The sequence below is a fragment of the Triturus cristatus genome, chromosome 9 (genome assembly GCF_964204655.1).
Source record: "Triturus cristatus chromosome 9, aTriCri1.1, whole genome shotgun sequence".
NCBI classification, from domain to species: Eukaryota; Metazoa; Chordata; class Amphibia; order Caudata; family Salamandridae; genus Triturus; species Triturus cristatus.
This window is the reverse complement of record NC_140592.1, coordinates 1,088,415,177-1,088,430,404: the sequence shown is the minus strand read 5'-3', so window position 1 is coordinate 1,088,430,404 and position 15,228 is coordinate 1,088,415,177.

The window sequence follows — 15,228 nt, the reverse complement described above, 5'->3', positions numbered from 1 at the left end:
CACCTGTCCGCATGAAACTGACTTGGTCTCACTCAGTACTGAGCGAGCTACATTTGCCTCATACTCCCTTCGTTTTACCTTAGTGGAGACTGCTCATGTGTAGTATCGCTGAAGAGAGGAAAGGCTCCTGGACTAGATGAGACCCACATTGGCCTTTTTAAATCTGACCCTAATATATGGGTCCCCTCCAGTAATACTGCCACAAACACAAATGCAATTGCAGCAGGGGCAGCGATGCCCACTACTTTGAAAGGGGCAGAGATTGTCCACCTCTTTAAGAAGAGTAGGCCAAGCACCCCCAGCTAAATGTCGCCCAATTAGCCTTTTTGATAACCTGCAAAAGGTTTTCTGCAAACAAGTCTGGGAGAGACTTTTGGATTGGAACAAAAAAAAACATATCTTGTCTGATCTCCAGACAGGATTTAGATCTAACAGAAGGTGGATGGGAGCACACTGCTTCACCCCCCAGAACAGTTCACCCCTTAGCATTATGGTAAACGCAGTTCACTTCTGTTTGAAAAGGCTCCTTGAGCCATTGAGCTGATGAGCTTTTGGAGATGCATCTGTGCGCCAGTGAGAGGTACTGAGACCTAACAGGACTGTGGCAGCTTTCTCAGCAACTCCAGATGAACTTTGTTTTTCATCTTTACTGATGAAGGATAGTATCCAGAAACACGTGTATCTAGAGAGTCACAGCACTAACATGCACCAACGTTGGTGAAACACTTCAGCAAAAATTCAAGCATGCAATTAAATAATGCTAAGGGGTTAACTGGGTTGGGAAGTGAAGCAGTGTGCTCCCATCCTGCTTAGGATTTAGATCTAAGACCAGTGTGATTCACCAGGTTGTCCACTTCCTTTTGGTTAATTGGAAGACTGTAGATATTGGAGGAGGGTAACTTTTTGTAGCATTAGTCGATCATCGTACTGATTTCAACCTGGGAAGAAATTATGGAAAGGCATTTCGGGAATGGGGATTCCCTGTTGTTTGATAATCATTATTATGCACCTCCACAAGGAGAGCTTTGCAAAAGTCCGATGTGGCATGAAAGAAAAACTAACTCAGTCAATTTCTGTTGAGAATGCTATGCATCAGGGCTGTGTTTTGGCCCCTACTCTCTTCCTACTTTGTATCAACAATCAGGTTTTTGACTAATTGTGTAATGAATTCCCCACTCTTGCAGGACAGAAAGTTCTGGCTCTTTTCTTTACTGATGACACGCTTTTATTGGCTAAAAACTAGGGTGGGTCTCCAAACTCTCATGGGCAAATTTAATCTGTTTAGTTCTGAGCATGGTCATGAAATGAATGATTCCAAAACAAAGAAGATGACTTATTCCATGAAGAAAAGGGTGAAGGGTGATGTAAACCTGGGAAGGGAATTACTAGAAAGAGTCAGGGACTTTGACTACTTTGAGATATGTCTGGTGGATTCTGGCTCTTGGGCCCCGCAGTACTTCAAAAGCTTGCATCTGTTAAATCATAGATCAGGGGCAATCCTCGGGTTTGCTAAAAATGCCACATGGCTCCTAAATCTTCCTGCAATGGAGATCTACAAGACCAAAGCAAGGGGTGAGCACTACATGGTGCTGAATTGTGGGGATATTGCCAAACAGGTATTTTGAGTACTTTCTCAGAGCCTATAGTGGTGTATGGAGGGCAATCCCTCTAGTGCCTTTAACACTGGAACTTGATTTTAAAACCTGTCTCTGAGCTAGTTGCCCTAAGGCCATTACTCTACTGGTTGAGTATTTGAGCCACTGAAGAACTACTACCCTATAGGGAGTCCCACATTGATGTCATTAAACTAAAATGTTCCATGAAGATTAAGTGGCTGGCCTGTTTTAAACAAACATGGTATGAGTTAGGCCTAGCCAATTTTTGGGAACACCCAACATTTATCCCAGCTGCTGTGAGTGTGGTGGTTAAATCTAGATATTGGGAGCAAATTGCTGCTCAACCTGAATTGTCTAGCCACACAGGGAGGCTTACAAGAGGGGTTTTCCTGCACAAATCCATTACCAAGAATTGGCATGAAAAGGGCATTAGAGACGCTACATAACTATAACACGGAAAACAAGCTTGTAGCCAATGCATCTAAGACCAAAGTGCTGATATTTGGTCACAAGCCAAAAAAACAAACACTGGCATGGCAGCTGGGTCCTCTAAAGATAAGCACGACCAACCAGTACACCTATCTAGGAGTACAATTCGCAGACACCGGCAGACCTGTCCTGCAGGTTAAAGCATTGGAGGCAAAAGCAGCTAAACTCCATACGGTTTGTGCTAACTACACCAAAAGCTTGTAAGTCACTCGACGGAGGGGATCCGACGAGTCATGCAAGCCAAGATACTACCAACTCTCAGCTATGGCCACCTTGTCTTTCCTAGTCTCTTGACAAAAAAACTGGAGGGCCTATACACAATGGCGTATAGAAAAGTTTTTAAGCTACCAGGCGCTCATTGATCCGATTAGAGTTCAATATTACAACAATGGACATTGAATGTAAAAAAAACATAGTCAAACTCCAACACAATGTGACCAATGCATGTCCGGGCTCTATTAGGGCGGCGCTACAGGTGGTCTTCACAGACTATAACAGTCGTTGGGCGAGGTATCTCTCGATTGCCAAACAAACACTGGGTCCATCAATTGAACCTCCTACAGATATACCATTAACAAAGTGTAGAGTAAAGATCCTGCTAAAAAAGTGTGGTAAGAACATCTCGAGGCAACGGGACCTTGAACGGATCAGATTGGCCCCAGGTGCAGAAGGCCTTGCCAACTCATATGAAAGTACCACATGCCAGCCTTACTTAAAAGCCGGCCTTGGAAGAAAAGCCCTACAAAATGTTATGAGAGTGAGGCTCTTAACCTTGCCAATACAAGATTATAGAGCCCACTGGAAAAACTGGTCATCAAGTGGCTCCGGCTGCTGCCTGTGTCAATATCACACAGAATATGCGGAGCATGTTATTTGTTGTTGCCCAGTCTTGCTTTCCCCAAGGCGCTTGTATCTAAGAACCATGCTCATACATCACAGCGTTAGATCATGCAAGGAGGCCTTAAGGCATATCTACACCACCACAGTCCCGATGGAGCTGGCATTAATTGGGAAGTTTTATGCGGCTGCTGAAATGCTCATACGAACAGCCAGAGAAGAGTCAGCTGAATAAACTATGTCTCAGCACCTCCGATATTTGAACTCTTCACACCCCCATGCCAAATTTTGCACATGCTCCCACTAAATGGACTGTTTTTAGTCACTGTATAGCATTTCTGCTTTTTACACATGCCGTTTTAATCAGATTTTATGTTCTCAACTTGCACTTTTGTCGTTTTTGTGAAAGATTTTAAATAATCATACAATAAAGGTCATCAGGTTCATTCCCAAGTGAGAGGAATGTCTAAATTATATCTGACCTGTGCATGCTCATCCATTGTTTATGTAGTTCAGGTATGGGGCTCTCCCAATTGCTGCTTACACTTCATCGTGGGACTGTAATGTCTTCGTCTACTCGGTGTCAATTATGTAGGCTCCTGGCCGAAACTGAGGAGCCTTTGTAGGTTTTTTCTCCAAAATATGTCAAACACAGAGCCAATTATATTAAGCCCCTAAGCCAGCTTTTGGGCCTAACAAATCAAGGGGCAGATTTACAAGCCCCCTGCGCCACCAGTACGTCACTTTTCATGATGTACTGGTGGCGCAGGGGGCTCCTCCATATTTACAAGGAGAGGAAAAGCCACCCTGCATGACTTTTCCTCTACTTGTAAATACGGCCCCTTCACACGCAGCACTTTGCATTGAAAGGGCGTTCCATGGGTGTTGCTGTGGGTGTTCCCACGCAACACCCATGAAACAAGACACATCTCCAGATTTACGAGAACTCGTAAATCTGGAGATGCGTCTGAATACTACGCCACCCTAGAGGTGGCGTAGCGAGGCGGAACAAGGAGAAATTTTTAATTTCTCCTCGTTTTTTTTCCTCTTTCAATGCATGCTGCATTTTACTGCACGCATTGAAAGAGGAAAATGCCCCTTCCTGTACAAAAAAAATCTCCCCATGACGCAGGTATCTTTGCACTATGGTGCCAGGGTGCCTGCGCCAGTGCATTGCTGCAGTTTGTGCACCAGCGCAGGGGGAAACACAGAGATGCAACATATTTTTGTAAATATGTCGCATTCCTGTGCTTCGGAAGTGTCGCAGCGTGGCGTAGCCAAAGGGCTTGCGGTGCCATGCTGCGGTCCTTCCTTGCAGATCTGCCCCCAAATGTATGCCCTTAGGATCTGCAAAAGTGATTATTTGACAGTGATTGTAGTGGCTGTATCCAAATTCCTCTCAGCAGCATAGCTTATTAGGCACAATCTCTTAGCTCGACTTTGAAGCTTGTATGTTCATTGCGTCCATTTGTCTAGGTTTATTAGGACAATTTTTGTGTTTTATTCACTTAGTGTTGGTATTATTGGGTTTTATTTGTTTATTTTTGATTAATGTTAATGGTTTTTAGGATGTATTCTTGTTGGTTGTTTTAGGTTTTGATGATTAAATGTATATTTCCAGTCTGTTAATAAACGTATGAACTGGTAATGTATTTATTTTTTGCAGCTTTATGTAGTGCGAACACGGCTTGATGGTATTAGAGTGCTTTACATGAGCACCAGTTACATTACACAAGGTCAGATTTATTTTTAGGCGCAGGAAGATTACGTGATTTGCCCAAAATCACAGGACGTTCAGCTGATTCTGAGAATCAAGCCTGGGTTCCCAGTTTCAAACTCAGCACCTCTGGTCCTAACGCCACATTCTTTCCCCTGGTTTTGTTAAATAGTGTAACTATAGGTCAGACATACTGTTTATGGTCTCCACTATAATGTACTGATTCGCTGTTTTCAAGAACAAATTTAGATTTCTATCTTCATACCCAGCTTTGCACATTTTGCAGCAAATATACTTCCACAAGACCTGATTGTGCTAACAATTCTTTGCATCGTGGCCTCCCTGCTGGATACACCTCAAAGAATTTTGGGCCTCATTTATGAGGCCCTACCGGCACTATTGCGCTGCCGAAACTTCACTTTTTTGACGCTCTGGTGGCGCAATGTGCCACTGGCATATTTATAAGGCTACGTGAAGACACATTACTTGGCTTTACATGGCCTTATAAACATGTGCCCCTTTCACGCAGAAAACTGCATAAAAGGGGTGTACCATGGGTGTTGCTGGGGGCGTTACCAGCAACATCCATGGCTTTTTGATGCTGAACCCAGATTTACGAGAAATCGCAAGTTTGAGGCAATGCCAAAAACTTGCGCCTCCCCAAGGGAGGCATAAGGGAGGCACAACGTGGAGAAATATATTTGTTTCTCCTTGTTTTTCCTCTTTCTGTGTAATATAGAAAGATGAAAAAGCATCTTGTGATTGTTTTTGTGCAGGAAGTGTTCCCTTCCTGCACATAAATATTCATTCACTGCAATGCAGGGACCCTTGGTGCAAAGGTGCCTGCATTTGTGCACAGTAGCCCATTGAGCGCCTGTGCAGAGGAAAAGGGCAGCCATGATACTGCGCATTCCTGCCCTTTTCTTTTGCCGTTGGGCAGTGTAGCAACAAGACCACCTCAATTTCCCTTAACTGATGCTACTCTCTACTTCTGCCCACTTGACAACAAAAAATCAGTCTCTCTATGGTGACACCAGGAACTTAAACTCCAGAGAAAGCTGAGAGGTGGCAACTCTCAGCGGCCGCCCCGTACTACTGTATCCTGTGCTGCCTCTGGCTTAGTTGTGAAGCTGCTGTGCGGCATGGGAAGACTCCTTTGCCTCCGTTTCAGGCTTCATAATTCTTTGTCATGTAACCTACAGACTACAGCCACAGAGTGATATAATGAATGTAATGTTACACCGTTTACTGATAGGGATCGGGGTATATTTGCTAATAAGTTGTGTAGATTTTGTGTCAAAAGAGGCACACAAATAAGCGCTAAACATAATTTCAAACCATGACCTAGATTTACTAAGACATTTGTGGAAATATGGATTTTTATGATCAGTTATGTCCCCTATCTTGGACCCCAACGGTTCCATGTGTATGCTACAAGTACATGTATGTTCCCTCCAGTTCCAGTTATGAAGACGCAAACACATGTGCGTCCACCGTCAACATGTCCTCTATCAGATCCGCCATGAATGGGCCGGATATTCTATTTCTAAGTATGAAAGGCCACCGGCTTTATATGGTCCATTTACTATATTTTACAGTCCAGGCGAGTAGGCCCTGATTCTGCCATCAAGCCTTTTTCTGCCTTCTGCCTCTGAAAGCTCCAGTCTGAGCTCGCATCTGTATCCATGAACTTTGTCCTACTCCCTGCGCGGCTAACGGTGCCTGACTCGACCTGTCTGCCTGCCAAAAACTGTATTTCACCTTCAAGATTATCTGCTCCGCTACTCATCCAGTACATTCCTGTCTAGTAGTTTAAATAAACATCCTTCCAGCTACCGAGCTAAGGGCCCGGCTTCTCTGTCATTATGCAAGTAATTCATAGCCCTGTTACTATGGAAGATTTCTGCCCTTGCATCTCACGTAGACACTTAGACGCTTGTACACGCACTCACAGTTAGTATAGAATAGATTTTGTTCGAGAGAACTTTCCTTTTGGATAACATAGTTCTTTAAACATAGGATGTTAGATATGATTTGGGATTAGTTTGACCTGACCCCCCAGACTTCTGTCTCCACATGATGAGCTGAATGTCAAGTCCCCTTCACCCCCTAGTTGCACGTCAATCACACGTCATGCTGCTGCGCGCGCATCTCTGCCAAGTATTTCTGCTGACATTGCGAAATTCTTTCTTGGAACCACCCATTTGTGATATCACACCTAATGACGTTTTCTAGTTACGCCTAGTTACACCCATTCTAGTTACGCATGTATGTCTTTTATCTCTGTTATCAAATGTTACGCCTCCTACATCTGTTTCACTGTAATGCCTTTTCTATAAAAATGATTACCTGTCAATAATGTGGGCCCTTCACTTCCTGAACCTCCGTGGTGATGGAATATGAAGACCACAATTCGAATTGTCATTGGAATAAAGCCCGTTCCTAACCTCTAATACCACGGATTCTGCCTCTTATTTTTCTGAGCTATTCTTATTAATTTTCCGCATCAAATTAAGTACCGGTAATTAAATTATTTACCACATGATTGGCGCCCGAACAGGGACACTTTCTCATCTCACGCGCCGGCGGTGCGTTGCAGGCCCGGTCTCCTGCCACAGCTGCCACCGGGAAATTAAAGACATGTTGCTCATGGGAGAGTATACCTATCCCGACATTATGAAAATATTAAAGGTATTAATGCCTGCGGGCATTTACGAAAAACTCAAAGAAAAGGATTGGGAGGTGGGAGACCAAAAGATAGATTGGACAGCGTTAGAAGCCGAAGAAACAGCGCGAGGTCCAGGTTTAGGGCTTGGGGCAAAGACTAAAATGTTACCAGGTTTATTAGTACAGGTATTGCCACGTTTATTAACTACGAAAAAGGAATACTGGGGTGCAATCTCAGCCTGTAAACAAAAGCAAGATGAAGACACTAGTGATTTCTATGCCCGATTCGAAAAATGTTTTGGTATAAATAGTGGAATAAAAGCAAGTAGCGAGTCATATCCACATCTGTTTGTGACAAAATTAGTTGAAAATTCCCTGCCCCAAGTGAAGAATAGAGTATTAAAATTCGAGAGTACCTGGCAAGGTAACACTCCGTCACAAATGTTACAAATGCTACAATACCATCACAATAGAATTAGAGAGGAACAAGAACATGAACAAAGACGCATGAAAGACACGAAAATGAAAATGCTAGTTTCCCAGACAGTTCCAGCTGACGGTCATAAAAAGGGTATGACACAGTCCAGTGATTCAGCAGGTCCTGTGAAAGGGACATGCAACTATTGTAAACAGCCAGGTCACTATATACACGATTGTCCAGTCTTAAAACGTAATATCGCCACAGGAATAACAAAAGAAAGACCACGGCCACTTAGACAGGATCAGAACGAACACGGAGCCCCGCAGCATGCACAGTCCATGCCAGCTCCACAACAGTCCATGCCAGCTCCACCACCGCAGCCTATCGCTGCCACACAAACAACGACACGACAGATGTACCAGACCGCACAGTATGACTATCCTGATTATCAACGATACTCATGAAACAGCCTAGAGAGGGAAGTTGGTTTACCCCTTATCGAGGTCCCTGTAGATCAAGAAGGACCTTATGTACACAGTGAACTATTAGGCCAGGATAGAAAATTTTTACTTGATACAGGGGCAAGCCGAACGACAATAAAATGTAGTGAAGTTCCAGGGGCACCCCTCTCAGGCTCACAGAATATTTCCCTTGGTTTTTCAGAAAAACCTATCATTAACGAAGTGTCACAGCCTCTTCCACTTACGATTGGTCCCTTGACACGAACTACAGATCTATTGCTTACTAAATCATGTCCAGAAAACCTGTTAGGTATAAAAACGTTGAAAGCTCTAGGAGCTATAATATGCTGTTCTCCGGAAGGAGTAAGATTGTTTTTATGTGATTTCAAAGGGCACTATGTGTCCCGAGACATGGATCACCGACTGCAGACTTTACCCACACATTTATGGGCACAAGGCCCTACAGATGTTGGTTGCATGAACATTACACCATATCGAGTCACACTAAAGACAGGAGTGGTACTACCACGAATGCGACAATACAAGTTACCCCCAGATGCTGTAGTGGCTTTACTGCAAATCATTGACGAGCTTATTACCCAAGGAGTGGTTGTGGAAACCGACTCCAATGTATGTAATTCCCCGATAATTCCGATTCTTAAACGAACTGATCCAAAAGCCCCGCCAGTATATCGATTGGTTATTGATCTGCGCGAATTAAATAAATGCATTGTACCACAATACCCCGTAGTCCCAGACATTTCTTCATTACTGACAGCCATTGATTCCGAAGCAACATTCTTTACTGTAATTGATCTCAAGAATGCCTTTTTCAGCGTCCCAATAGATCCGGAAAGCCAATACTTGTTCGGATTTAGTTTAAATGGACGAAGCTTTAAATTCACACGCGCACCTCAAGGATTCACAGAAAGCCCCAGCATCTATAGCCAAGCACTGAAACGAGAACTTGACAGTATCCACATGTCAGTTAACACTGCATTGCTTCAGTATGTCGATGATCTGTTGATCACCGCTCGAAGCGAACCTGAATGTGAAAAAGCTTCACTGACGGTTTTACAATTTTTGGCAGAAAAGGGGCACAAGGTGTCCCCTTCTAAGCTGCAATTCTGTGTCCAGCGAGTTGTTTACCTTGGGCACTCGCTGTCCAAGGAGGGAAGGCAGCTTACACCAGATCGCATCCAGTTAATTGCTAACATGCCAATACCCAAGACACAAAAGGAGGTGCGGGCTTTTATAGGTCTCACTTCATACTGTAGGCAGTGGATCCCTCAATATGCATTTCTAGCAAAACCACTCATTCAGTTGACAACACAGGAGGCGGCCACATCGACTGTCCTCCCTTGGACTCAGGAACATACACGAGCCTTTGAAAGCTTAAAGAAAGCTTTATGTCAAGCACCTGTTTTAGCAACACCATGTTATAGTAAACATTTTACACTCTTTGTTACAGAACGTGAAGGTACTGCCTTGTCAGTACTCACTCAGGAACAAGCAGGATCACATAAACCATGTGCTTATTTCTCTAGTACATTAGATCCAGTAGCTCAGGCACTACCAGCGTGCCTGAAATCAGTGGCAGCAACAGCTTTAGCAATCAGACAAAGCGATGCCATAGTATTAGGATATCCATTGACAGTACAAGTACCACATGCAGTAGAGGTTCTTGTGAACCGAACGCAAACACAACACTTGACTATAGCAAGACTTACCGGCTATGAATTGACATTGTTTCAGCCACACATAGAAATCAGACGTTGTAGTACATTGAATCCTGCTACACTTTTGCCAGTAAACGGAACAGACCCGCTAGCACATGATTGTATTGAAGTTATTACTATCACGACGAAACCCAGACAAGACTTGACAGATGTCCCATTGTCAGATCCAGACCTGACGTTGTATGTAGATGGTTCATGTATGAGAACAAGTATAGGAGAGTTAGTGGCCGCGTATGCAGTCACAACAGACACTGAAGTCATTGAAACAAATTGCATAAATACCTTGTCAGCTCAAGCAGCAGAGCTCACTGCTCTGACACAAGCCTGTATCCAAGCTACAAATAAGAAAGTCAACATATACACTGACTCACGTTATGCATTCGGAGTTGTACATGACTTCGGCGTGCTGTGGCGAGAGAGAGGTTATTTAACTTCTCACGGTGCCCACATTCAGCACGGACCTCTTATTCATGCCTTATTAGATGCAATACATCTACCCACTGCAATATCGATTATGAAATGCAAAGCTCATACGAAAGTTACTGATATCATTTCCCAAGGCAATGATCTAGCTGACAGAACAGCTAAACAGACTGCTCAAACTTACACATCTGACATGACAAAGACAATAGTTCCAACACCAACACATTGCATGACGGTTAAGGATCCCGCTCTTGACGTAATTGACATACAGACACATGCTACACCAGATGAAATAAAGAAATGGACTGAATTAGGAGGGATCCAAACGGACCAAGGATGGATGACGAAGGAAAAATCTGTATGGTTTCTTCCTGACTCTATGGTTCAAGTTATCATAAATACAATACATAGTCCGGCGCACCTAGGAGAAAAAGCTATGCTAGACAGCATTCAACACATTTGGTTCAACAAACATTTACGAGCAGCAGCTAAACAAAAAGTCCGTACCTGTATGATCTGTTGTCAGTTTAATCCAGGTAAAAGCATTCCCGTAGAACAGGGTGGATTTCATCCTCCTGATCACCCTTTTGAAGTCCTCCAGATGGATTATATCCAGATGGAACGATGTCGAGGATTCAAATATGTTCTCGTAGTTGTCTGTGCTCTTTCCCGTTGGACCGAAGCCTACCCAGTTTCAGATTACACTGCCCCGACTACTGCCAAACAGTTAGTTCGAGAATTCTTCCCACGGTACGGTTTACCACGTGTTGTCTACTCAGATAACGGCCAGCCGTTCTCATCCGAACTAATGAAACACGTTTCACTTTTGCTAGGCTATCAATGGAAGTTTCACTGTGTCAGACACCCCGAGGCAGCAGGTCTCGTGGAACGACATAATCAAACTCTGAAAATTAGATTGTCCAAAATATGTAGAGAGAAAGGTGTCGATTGGGTAGTAGCCTTACCAGTTGCACTCTTTTACATGAGAATGGTAGCGCACTCTCGAACAGGGCTATCCCCTTATGAGGTGATCTTTGGCAGACCACCAAATATGTGGGGAACGCCTATACCCCGTAAAATAACTGATGTTGACTGTAATATGCTGACAGATTACCTGGCTTCCTTGATGTCTGCACTACAATCTTGTCGTTCACAGGTAGCTGCAGCCTTTCCTGACAACACCGAGGTGAAACCCCATGACGTGGTCCCCGGGGACCTGGTGTTAGTGCGAAATTTTGACCGGAAGACTCAGCTGGACCCCAGGTGGAAATCGCCTCAACTTGTACTGCTCACCACGAGGACAGCCGTGAAGATCGAAGGTCGCAAGGGCTGGTTACATTCCAGTCATATCAAGAAATTTCATGGACTACCGTCAGATGTAAACGTCACACCTCGCGTGTCTTCACCGATTGACTCAAAGCTTCCTTTGGTTGAACCAAGCGACAAGGAACTATACAAACTAAAATTACGGTCTAACAAGTCAGACAATTTGATTGTTTAAGTCCTCTCCAAGGTGAATCGGTCGAATTTGTCTCTGACATGTATCCCCTAGACCTGAATAGAGAAAGAAACCGAAAGATGAAGTTGAAAAAGCATGCGTATTGTAAATCACTGCGTAGTCATTGCACAGTGACGTTATTAATTTTGTTTTTCTTAAGTCTTATAATAATCGCTGCAAGTATATTGTTGCACATATATTATCCTATTTCTAAACATGTTTACAATGTTACTGCTGAACATTCTTTTAGTGAATTACCCCTGCATGAGTTGTCCTATAGATTTGCGCTGCGCAATAACACTTTTATTAGTATGTTACATCATTCTCATCAGACTAGTAATGCTACCAATTGTTGGATATGTGGCCGACTCCCTCCCTATCAGAACTATAAGGGAATTCTGCCTCTCTTTCCATATCCGTTTACACACAATGGCTCCTGTGGAGCATGGTTTAGTTTAATCAATTCCTTAGATTCAAATTCAGTAGTTTATCAAGACAATTGGGTATGGGGAAACCTGAACCTAGTTTTACTCAAAGTCTGCTACCCTGACAAGGAGGGACTTCCCAAAAGAACAGGAACTGATCTAGAAAATGAAGTATATGGATTAGGGAATTTTACGCTTAATCTCATGATCCTGAATGTTGAATCCGAAGCCGCACCAATTTTGCCCGCTATGTCAGTATTTCCAGTTAAAGGTGAATTGTGTGTAAGAAAGAATGGTTCCATACATATGGGCCATAGTAGATGCACCACTGTAATAGAATTTAGTGATCAAGGCAAGTCTACATTTAGAGTTTCTCGCCATTCCTACTTCGTATGTGGTCAGACTGCATATATACGTTTGCCTCTAGACTGGGATGGTACCTGTTATATCGGATTCCTTTTGCCACCTGTTTTCCTAGCCCCTCCTGATTATCACAGAAATACTCATTTAGTACACAGTAGAGAACGGAGAGATCTCCCAGTTGTCGATTACACTGAGACGGCATGGGAAAAGTATATAGATTTCAATAAAGGTCTCTTTCCCTATATAGGTACAGTTACCAATAGTAAGCTGATACGTAGATTAACTAGGACTCTTGAAGCCGTAGTGAATGAAACTATTTCCGCCTTAGGCAACCTGACAGAGGAGCAGTCTGCGATGAGGATTGTTGTTCTTCAAAATCGTCTTGTCCTTGACGTCATCCTGGCCGATAGGGGCGGAGCTTGTAGGGTCATCGGATCAAGTTGCTGCGTATTCGTTCCAGAAAATTCGCCATCTGTATATAAAGCTATAACTCGCCTTCATAAGATTGTAAGCCAGATACACCAGAATCCAGGCACTTGGACTTGGTCCGGGTGGTTCTGGAGCGTGTTGTCAGCCTGGGGATGGAGAGTCCTATCCTTCCTAGGTATTGGCCTTCTCATACTATTCAGTTGCTGCTTATGCCTACAATGTGGACCAGCGATTTGTGGTCTGTGTGCCACATCGTGTATTCCACCACCAAGATTTCATTCATCCCGGAAGAAGAAAGAAGAACAAATGATGCTATATGAACAGATCGATGGATTAATGAAGATTGATATTTCCTAAGGGCCAGTAGGGGACAAGGAGGGAATGTGGAAATATGGATTTTTATGATCAGTTATGTCCCCTATCTTGGACCCCAACGGTTCCATGTGTATGCTACAAGTACATGTATGTTCCCTCCAGTTCCAGTTATGAAGACGCAAACACATGTGCGTCCACCGTCAACATGTCCTCTATCAGATCCGCCATGAATGGGCCGGATATTCTATTTCTAAGTATGAAAGGCCACCGGCTTTATATGGTCCATTTACTATATTTTACAGTCCAGGCGAGTAGGCCCTGATTCTGCCATCAAGCCTTTTTCTGCCTTCTGCCTCTGAAAGCTCCAGTCTGAGCTCGCATCTGTATCCATGAACTTTGTCCTACTCCCTGCGCGGCTAACGGTGCCTGACTCGACCTGTCTGCCTGCCAAAAACTGTATTTCACCTTCAAGATTATCTGCTCCGCTACTCATCCAATACATTCCTGTCTAGTAGTTTAAATAAACATCCTTCCAGCTACCGAGCTAAGGGCCCGGCTTCTCTGTCTTTATGCAAGTAATTCATAGCCCTGTTACTATGGAAGATTTCTGCCCTTGCATCTCACGTAGACACTTAGACGCTTGTACACGCACTCACAGTTAGTATAGAATAGATTTTGTTCGAGAGACCTTTCCTTTTGGATAACATAGTTCTTTAAACATAGGATGTTAGATATGATTTGGGATTAGGTTGACCTGACCCCCCAGACTTCTGTCTCCACATGATGAGCTGAATGTCAAGTCCCCTTCACCCCCTAGTTGCACGTCAATCACACGTCATGCTGCTGCGCGCGCATCTCTGCCAAGTATTTCTGCTGACATTGCGAAATTCTTTCTTGGAACCACCCATTTGTGATATCACACCTAATGACGTTTTCTAGTTACGCCTAGTTACACCCATTCTAGTTACGCATGTATGTCTTTTATCTCTGTTATCAAATGTTACGCCTCCTACATCTGTTTCACTGTAATGCCTTTTCTATAAAAATGATTACCTGTCAATAATGTGGGCCCTTCACTTCCTGAACCTCCGTGGTGATGGAATATGAAGACCACACTTCGAATTGTCATTGGAATAAAGCCCGTTCCTAACCTCTAATACCACGGATTCTGCCTCTTATTTTTCTGAGCTATTCTTATTAATTTTCCGCATCAAATTAAGTACCGGTAATTAAATTATTTACCACACATTGCATAACTTTGTGGTGCAACTCTGATGCAAAATCCATTTGGAATTTACTAAGTCAAACAATTTCGATATGCATGGCTCTACAATGTATAGTCAATTCAAAGCAACAAAGCGCAGCACATAACTTAGCCTTGTGTTACTTTGTGTTGAGGATGCATTACATGGGTGGAGTTTAGTTGTAAATGTGCATACACAAATGTATTTTGACACAAACCTAGGTTTACAAACTTTTGAAAAACCTGGGTTTGCTCCACAACGGTGTGCCTACCTCACAGTCTTCACAAGGAGAAATATTTTCATTTCTCCTCATTACTTCTTCTTTCCATGTGTGCTACATTCTGGAAAAAATGTTTATGGACAGAAGTGTCACTGCAGCCTTAATCCTACTGGATCTTTGAGCAGCCTACAACACCATTTCCCACCCGATCCCTATTAAACGACTGCACTAAGGGGCCGATTCCGATCCTGGAAAAATTTTCCCCGTACGAATCGTATCCGGATTTTTTCCGTCCGAATCGTACAAGTACCGTACAAACTGGCAAGTACGATTCGCATGGGAAAAAATACATATGTATCGCATT